General features: G+C 34.5%; 1 pseudogene; it reads left to right on the forward strand.

Moving 5' to 3' along the window:
• The first annotated feature begins 5782 nt into the window (after nt 1-5782).
• Nucleotides 5783-5891, forward strand: LOC126005341 (uncharacterized; annotated as a pseudogene).
• Nucleotides 5892-7406: the final 1515 nt, after the last annotated feature.

The following is a 7406-nucleotide window of genomic DNA, read 5'->3' on the forward strand; positions in this document are numbered from 1 at the left end:
TCAGCCGCATGCAAGGTAAACTTCCTACCACAGCGCTATCTCTTGGGCCCCAACTGTTTTACTTTTAGAAACCTTATTTTTTTGTCTTTTAACAATTCTTTATTTTTATTAAATCTTTATGATTGGGATGGATGCTGATTAAACTGTCATGTTAATTATTTCAACATAAAAAATAAATCAGGGCCAGGGTAGTGCTAATTAAACTATCATGTTAAATATTTCAACATTAAGTACATAAAACTATTGGGGCCAGCATGTAGGACATTTGTCTTGCATATAGCAAACCCAAGCAACCATGTGTTCCCCTAAGCCTGTTAGGAGTAATTTTTAATGCATAAATATGATTAATCCTTGAGATTTGATGGCTATGCTCAAAAATAAACAAAAAAATTAAAGAAAATTATATTATCATGATATATGCTTTAAACATAGTTTTACTCTATTATGGCACTGTGATTTTTTTTTTTTTTGGTTTTTGGGCCACACCCGGCAGTGCTCAGGGGTTACTCCTGGCTGTCTGCTCAGAAATAGCTCCTGGCAGGCACGGGGGACCATATGGGACACCGGGATTCGAACCAACCACCTTTGATCTTGGATCGGCTGTTTGCAAGGCAAACACCACTGTGCTATCTCTCCGGGCCCGGCACTGTGATTTTTAAAATTATAAATAATTTATATTAATAATATAATATTATATATAATGAAATATTATACAATCAGTACTGGCGGGGATGTGGAGAGAAAGGAACTCTTATCCACTGCTAGTGGGAATGCTGTCTAGTCCAACCTCTATGGAAAGCGATATGGAGATTCTCCAAAAACTGGAAATTGAGCTTCCATTCAACCCAGCTAGTCCACTCCTAGGGATATACCCTAGGAACACAAGGAGACAATACAAAAATCCCTTCCTCACACCTATATTTATTGCAGCACTATTCACAATAGCCAGGCTCTGGAAACAACCAGATGCTCTTCAACAGCTGAATGGCTAAAGAAACTGTAGTACATATACATAATGGAATATTATGCAGCCGTCAGGAGAGATAAAGTCATAAAATTTACCTATACATGGATGTATATGGAATCTATCATGCTGAGTGAAATAAGTCAGAGGGGGAGAGAGAGAGACGCAGAATAGTCTCAGTCATCTGTGGGTTTTAAAAAGAAATAAAAGTCATTTTTGCAACAATCCTGAGACAATGAGAGGAGGGCTGGAACTTCCAGCTCACTTCATGAAGAGTGTTGAGTGCAGTTATAGAAATAACTACACTGAGAACTACCATAATCATGTGAATGAATGAGTGAACTGGAAAGCCTGTCTAGAGTACAGGTGGGGGTGGGGTGGGATGGAGGGAGATTTGGGACATTGGTGGTGGAAATGTTGCATTGGTGAAGGGGGGTGTTCTTTACATGACTGAAACTTAATCACAATCATGTTTGTAATCAAGATGTTTAAATAAATATATAAAAAACAAAAAAACAAAAAATTATAATTTATATTAATAATATATTATATATAATAAATTATTATATGTAATATTTTAGATATTACATACACATATATTGCATAATATGTTACACATATTAAATATATTAATATAAACTATTAATAAATAATATTTCAAAATATATACACCACCAGTGTGCATGTCTTTTCACTAATGTCTCAAGGTCCACTAACGTTCCTTTGTCAAACTCAGTTATACACTTTAAATCTATTTTGATTTGATTTTTTATTTAAAAATTTTATATTAGAGATCAGAGCAGTAGTACAGCAGTATGGCATTTGCCTTGTATGCAATTGACTTAGGAAAGACCAAGGTTCGATTCTCTGGCATCCCATATGGTCCTCCAAGCCAGGAGCAATTTCTGAGTGCACAGCCAGGAGTAATTCCTGAGCATCACCAGGGTTGGAGCAAAAATTAAAAAATAAATTAAAAATAAATTAAAATTTTATATTAGATCCCCAAGGGGTCAATAGGAATATTAAGTATACATAACATAAATGTTTTGTTTTCCTTATAAACTATTTTTAATCTTAGAAATACATTTATAAGGCTCTTTAAAATCCTTAGTGAGAAAGTACAATAGACATTTCTTTTTATAAACACACTTATTTTTGATTAAAAAATTTACCTTTTAAATTAAAAATATTGCTAGTTGATTTTTAGGCATATAATATTTCAACACAATATCACCACCAGTGTTAACTCCTTTTAACAGTGTTTCCACATTCCACCATTCCCAAAACCATCACCCCCACACAACTGTTACCTTAACAGGCACATTACAAAGTTTGGTGATTGCACCTTAAATCTTATATTTTCAGTATTGAGACTGTACTTTGGATGCATAGCTCTACCACTTCCTCACACCATCAGCATAATTGCAGCCCAACCCTTTTTTCTTTTATTACTTCCCTTTCTCGTAATATTCCTCCTCACCTTGAATTCTTTCCAACTTGATTCTCTTTCCTAATCTTTGGGGGTCAAGGATTATCTTGGTATCATCCTTTTACTACATACCATTTCTTCATCCAGTTATTCTATATGCTATATATAAGGGAAGTCATCCTGTGTTTGTTTGTTTGTTTTCTGACTTATTTCACTCAACATGTTATTTTTCAGTTCCACATAAAGTGGCAGCATGTTGCATGATTTCATAGTTTCTTGAGGCTGAGTTGTATTTCATTGTGTTTATATATACACAACCTTTCATTCATCTGCAGTTGACTAACTAAGTAAATTACACATCTTAACAATTGTACAATGTACAACAATGAATAATAGTTTGCATATGTACTTTTGAAAGAACTTTTGTCGTCGTCGTCGTTGTTATTGTTGTTTGGGGCCACACCTGGTGACTCTCAGGGGTTACTCCTGGGTATGAGCTCAGAAATTGCTCCTGGCTCGGGGAACCGTATGGGATGCAGGGATCGAACCCAGGTCCATTCTGGGTCAGCCATGAGCAAGACAAACTCCCTACCGCTGTGCTAGTGCTCCAGCCCTTGAAAGGCTGTTTTTAAGTCCTTAGGGTAGATACTCAAAAGTGGAATTTCTGGGTCATATGGAAACTCAATTCTAAGTTTAATGAGAATTCTCCATGCCCTTAGACTACAAGGGTTGAAACTGTAACATTTCTACCAGCATGGGTGAGTGTTTATTTTCACCACATCCCCACCAGCAAAAATTGTTCCTAGTAGTTTTGATATTGCCACTTTCATTGGTTTGATATGCTATCTCACTGCCATCTTAATTTGAATTTCCCTAATGATAATGTTGAGCACTTTTTCATGTTTCATACCTATGTTTCACATTGCATACATATGTGTGAACTACTTGTCTTCCTCTGAGAAGGGTCTATTCATTTTCTCTCCCCATTTATTGGCAAGATTTTTGAATTTTTGTTGATCTTTCTGAGTGCTTTATATAGCCTGAATATCAAGACTTTATCTGATACTCTGAATCCTAATATCTTTTTTCCAGTAAATTTAGCTTTATTTTAGTTTGGGGTGATCTTTCTTTCCCATGTAGAAACGCTTTAGCTTGAAGTACTACCCCATCCCTTTTTTTTTTTTTTTTTGCCTATGCCAGTAGTTATTAAAGATGCCTTTGAGAACCAAATTTTGTGTATTTTGACTATATTTTCCTCAATGGATTTTATAGCTTCTGGTCAGATCTCTTGAATTAACTTTTGTGTTAGGTATGAGATATGGATTAAGCTGTAATTTATTACATAGTTACCTAGTTTTCCTAGTTTATTGTATTATAGAGGCTATTCTTACTTCATTTCATAATTTCTGCTCCTTTAAAAATTTAACTGTCTCTATATATAATATTTTGACATCGGGTATTATATATTCTGATCATAGAGTATATCATTATTCTAGTACTACTTGTGTTTGACCACAACATTTCTCATTTTTCAAATAGACTATGGATATTTGTAATCTCATCTGATTCCATACAAATTTTATTATTAACTTTTATAGCCTCATAACAAATGTTGTCTTTATTTGTTTAGGGCTTGTAATGAATCTATATAATAGCTCAGGTAGTCTATAAAATAGCCATCTTGAGTGAAGTCATCAAAATACATGTTAAATACTTCTGGGAAATCTTTTATCTATTTAAAATTGTTTTTTAGGAAAAAAAGAGTTTTAAAAATTTCCTGAAAAGAGAGAGACAGAGAATGGTCTCACTCATCTATGGGTTGTAAGAAAAATGAAAGACATTTCTCAACAATTTTCAGAGACAAAGGAGAGGAGGGCTAGACGTTACAGTCCACCTCATGAATCTCACTACAAAGAGTGATAAGTTTAGTTAGAGAAATAACGACATAGCGAACTATCCCAACAATGAGAATATATGAGGGAAAGCCTGTCTAGAGTACAGGTGGGGGCAGGGAGGGAAGAGGGATATTTGGGTTATTGGTGATGGGAATGGTACACTGGTGATGGTGGGTGTCATCTTATATGACTGAAATCATGTTTGTAACCAAGGTGTTTAAATAAAAAAATATTAAAAAATAGCAAGCTATGCAAAAAAAATTCCTGAAAAGAATAAAAATGAAATTAGCTATCGTGATAGTACAGAACTGAGTCATGCTTTGTATCCAGGACTGAGTTTTATCCCCATTACTATATGGCTCCCCAAGAACTGTTGGCATAGAACTTCATAGAGCTGGAATCACATTATGAGCAGTTGATTATGGTTCAAAAATGAATAGTTGAAAAGAATATAAAAGTTAGAAATTTGTTAAACATTCTAAAACCATTTTACTTTTAATTATACAAGGTATATAACAATATGAAGATTACTAAGATATTTATTAAACTGCTTTTTAAATATTAGTGCTAATAAAATATGTCTAATATTTCTGTCTTTTATAACCTGTTTATTTTTTATATTTCACTTTTATAGTTATAATGATTATAATAAATAGTACCAAAACTATGCACTATGGTCAATATTTTATATATATTATCTCTAGTTCATGTTACCTAAAAGTTAGGCATTATCATTCCAGTTTTATAGATAATGAAAGTGAGAATTGGAATGGTCATGTGATATTATAATATACCCCAGTCTTACTTTTTCCAGTAGGTCACATTGGTTCACTCAGTGTAACAGAGGATATGACTTCTTGCTCATCATGTTCATTCTGTAAGACAATCTAAATGCTGACTATGCAGCCGGGCTGCATATATTGTTCCAATCTGCTTAAATTGGCTACTGTGCAAAGCTAAAGTGAAGCCCTAGCAGCTCAATAGAAAATCTATATGTTCCAACAGAATGCCCACAGGGAAGCAGCAGATCTCTAATTTGGAACAATCAGCACAGCAGAGAATGTGACAGGCCTGCTTTGAAGAAATATATGAGTTCCAGTCATAGTAGTTTATAGATGAACTGAGATTTATTGTAGAAACTAAGCAATTTCCTTAGAATAAGTTTTCTTATAGATCTGGGATTAACAGCTAAAATTTTTTTTTAGAGAATCAGCTTATGTTAATTACTGGCTACAAATCATAATATATACAGGTGCCAGTTTCATTACCCAGAAAACTAAAATTTATTCATAATAATTGAGTAAATATGTTGGGAAAATGCCTGTTCAGGGCTAAAATCACTAGTTCTTATTCAAGTACCAGGTGTATTTGAGCTAAATGAAGAATTCAAGCATGACTCAAAGTAATAAATTAAAAAGTTTACCAGACAATCGCATATACTTAAGAATCAAGTTGAAAGCATAAACCAAGCTGTTTAACTGGAGCTTTTTGAAAAAAATCACCTGAGGCTTTGCCTGTGGTCATGGGTGAGCCAAAAGCCAAATGGGCCTCTGCTCATTATCTTATTTCCTGTGTGGGGAGGTGAAACTCAGGCCCTGCAGTATTGCCCTGAGTGCATCAACTCCCATTCAGCACCTTGGTGGAAGAATCAAGAGTGCTTCTTTTCCTCATTTTTGAAAATGTTGTAATAACATAAAATGTTTATAAATGTAGTACATCTAAGATAAAGTATCTGGGCATGCTCCAGATATAATACAAGAAATAATACAATTTCTATAAAAATTTTAGCTTATAGACATTTAGAAATGGGACAATTTAAAAGGAAATGAATATTCATAGTATTCTATACAAGAGAGAGAGGTTGGGAATGATAGTTTCCCAGAATTAAGATTTTAATATTACCTATTCTTGGGGCCAATAAGGGCAATTATAAAGTGTCATACCAAAGCTTAGTGTACTTATTGCATTTATTGCATATGATTAGTGTATAATGCAGTCAGAAACCATCCATAGATGACTTGGTCCAAAAATCCTGCATCGTTTTAGTTACAAAGGGTATTGGATTCAATGTCTTGAACCTAATGACTCTCACCTTTTGAAGTGTTCAGCATCAGTAACACATTCAATCCTTAAACACAAATGTATTAAACTTCCCTACTTTGTATAGGGTTATGTAAGAGAGACATGATCAAAAGTAGGATGGGCATGATTTTCACAAGCTGAAGGACAGAGCTCAGAGTTAGTAGTCCTTGTATAAGTATAAATGTGTTTACTTATAGTTGTTAAGTCTTGCAATTTCTTTGCTGGCTATCCTCTGTGACTTCCCTGACCAGAGAGCTTTAGTTAGGATATCTATTTAAATTGCCTTGCTTCCAGGCACTCTTCTACTTGCTTGTTCATGCTAACTTCTCCCAAATGCTTCATCTATCCCCTAGTTCTGTCCTGTTATTCTCCAGAGATTTTTTTTTAATATGGAATGCTTCATGAATTAATTTTAATCTTAGCTTCCTCTTTCCAATCATCTTCCTTTATAAAATGTAAAACCCGTAGGCTTAGTTAGCATTAGATAGGAATTTGTCTGTTATCATCCCTTCTTTCCCATGTTGATTATTCCGGAACAATAAATGGCCTATGTGGAGGACAGACGGGATTCTCAGTCCATCCTAATACTATACTTTTCACTGTTATGTCTCTTTTATTTTCTTAATCCTCATGATGCCTCTGCTTCAGGCCTCTTCAGGTTAGACTTTGAAATGTCTTCACAAAGGAACATTTTTCTATGTGCTGCAGTTTTTTGTTTCTTCACCATCACGGTCAGTTTTATATGATATTAAACTGGCTTTTCTTCTGTAAAATACGCAAGTTCCCATGGTAAAATCATTCTAAGCCAATAAAAATGTAATTTTGTGCCAGAAGGGAAATTTTCTTAACTGTTGTTAGCTCAGATTTTGGCTACCCTCCCTGAGGTGGTGTTCTCTGGCTACTGGTCAGTGAATGCTGTACTTCTGGTCGGCACTCGTGTGCTCCAGATGTTCAGGAAGAACATGGTGGTGCGCTAGACCACAATACAATCTCAAAGTCAACCAAATGAAGGAGTTCTAAAGAAATGTACAAGAAA

This window comes from Suncus etruscus, chromosome 3 (assembly GCF_024139225.1).
Source record: "Suncus etruscus isolate mSunEtr1 chromosome 3, mSunEtr1.pri.cur, whole genome shotgun sequence".
In the NCBI taxonomy this organism is placed as follows: domain Eukaryota; kingdom Metazoa; phylum Chordata; class Mammalia; order Eulipotyphla; family Soricidae; genus Suncus; species Suncus etruscus.